We start from the raw sequence: 2,418 nt of genomic DNA, 5'->3' as shown, positions 1-2,418 counted from the left end.
ATTGTCAAACAGATGACATATAATAAATGTGAAAGTAATTTTTCAAATGCAATGACTAAAAAATCCAAGGACAAATAACACCCGAGAGCAGATTGTGCTGATGTAACCAAACAGTGCCGTGGCACATGTTTTTCTTAACCTAGCTGTTTGAAGCAATATTTATATTTTTTGATAATTGTTTTGACTACGCCTATGGTGTATCATACTAATTAATTACGAAAAAAACGTATTAAAGTATTAACAAAAGGTACAAAACTAGTATCGACGTATAGCACATATCAAGTACATAGATGTTAATTGAAATTGAAGAAGAATTATCGGAATTCAATAAGAAAACGCTAAAAAGTTGGAGTGGACTGTTTATTTGCCTATGAAACATAACTCCTGGGTCTTTCTTATCGCTGCTGCTTTTACACTTGAAAGCTGCACAACTAATCACCATTGTAATAAAGTTTATACAAAGTTTACTACACACAAACTATTAAAAATCGCTAAAATTGTCGCTGGTGACCAAATAATGACTCATTGTTTGCCAGCAAAAGAATGGCGTCTAAGGTCACAAATTCGTATATGGGCGTTACATGTCCTTATATTCTTTAGTCATTGTTCAAATGTCAATGATTCGACATAGCTTTTGGGGTTATGTCCTAATTCTTCCCTATTTTAGGTCTTTTTTTATTAGTGGCAATTGAACAATATGGATATTTTTTTTGTATGACATATGACGTCACTGGTGATATGCGCAAACTGGGGCCGCTATCGATCATACCTTGTTTTCTATGTACCATGCTACTACACTACGAGTATATAAATTGACCCAGTGTGTTCCATTATAAATTACAAAGTACCGTATGATCGAATAAAAACGGCGTCAGCGATGGCTATGAAATGAAGATCGCTGTCATTTTATATGTAAAATTATATGGGGAATGTCATCGATCGTCATTTCATAGCCATCGCTGACGCCATTTTTATTCGATCATACGGTACTATATTGTTGTAATCTAGACTGAGTGATTTTGAGAATTACTTAATAAATATGGATTGACTTTAGTAATGCAGTGCTTCTAAAGAAATGATACTGGTTAAGAGCAATGTTAATTTCTGATATAAAATGCAACTTATTTCTGTAAAATCTACATCATTTTTTAAAGTATTGAGAATGCGACAACTGATATTTAATTAAGATTTGTAAATAAAATGATTTTCCAATAAATTTTTATATTAACGAGATTAACGTATTTTTATTTACCATAATTTTATTTTTACGTTAAAACAATAACTTATCACACAATGAACAATAAATATTAAAACTCATGCATATTTTTTTTATATTATAGTTATAACATTTGTGTAGACTACCTACACGCGATTTGCAGGCCGAATTAGCGAATTAACAAAGGCCGACATCCGCCATTAGTTAAATTACTCAACAAAATTTTATTTGTGGGTCAGGATGTCACCACTAATGCCAATCTAACTCTATTTCGTCTCTAATTTGATCAATTATTTATCATGCTTCCGGCTCCAGTTAATAATTTTTGAGCATTTAAATAGGGAAAACAGTTTAATTTTGTACAGGGTGATACAAATTCGAGGTACGAGCATTGGGATCTCGATAACCGTAATAGATAAGAACATGGTTAAATTGGGGCAAAGTTGCCCCTTGGGATGTTCACCAAGATGCCATCAAAAAAGTTTTAAAATTTTTAAGGATTGCTGAGTTTTTTGGAAAAAACGAATTTTTTTGAAAATCAATTTTGTTTTTTCCTGTCGTTACTTTTCAGAAAATCAAAAAACTAATTGCACATATTAGGGCTTATTATATAGCGACTTTATTAGGGCTATCTGATAATATTTTTAGATTTTTAAATTAGCTGAAAATTTATGAGATACAGAGGCCAACTTAATTTTTTTTAAATACGGACCTGCATTTTTTATTTTAGGTTTTTAATTCAATATAATTTCAATAATGACATGTATTGACTATTTCCATTGTAAATATTTTGAGAACAGTTGCTCGTACCAAACCATCGAGAGATACTTTCCAATCCCAATTTATGTCATACACTAACACCAAATCTCGTTTTTTTATCTAAGAAAAATAAAAAAAAGTTATAGGGGTGAGCCACTTATGAGACGCACCCGGTATTAATTATTTCGATATATTTTAGTCTAGAAACATATTTTACTTTAAATTGATCTGATTTTCTGATATTTTTACGTTACTTTTTGTCCAAAAAAATACGTGTAAAAATACGTGATATTTGCCCTACACTTTTGATACTCTCATGTAATTAATCAAAGATATTTTCAAGTTTAAAATACCTTTGTAATTAATGAACTCTCTGTTTTTTTGTTCTCAGGTAAGATTTCGACAGACGATGGCAGAAGAAAAGAAATGACGTCCCATACAAA

The sequence above is a fragment of the Sitophilus oryzae genome, unplaced genomic scaffold, assembly GCF_002938485.1.
Source record: "Sitophilus oryzae breed Bouriz unplaced genomic scaffold, Soryzae_2.0 scaffold_1375_pilon_pilon, whole genome shotgun sequence".
Classification (NCBI taxonomy): Eukaryota; Metazoa; Arthropoda; class Insecta; order Coleoptera; family Curculionidae; genus Sitophilus; species Sitophilus oryzae.
Note: the sequence above shows the minus strand (reverse complement) of the source record.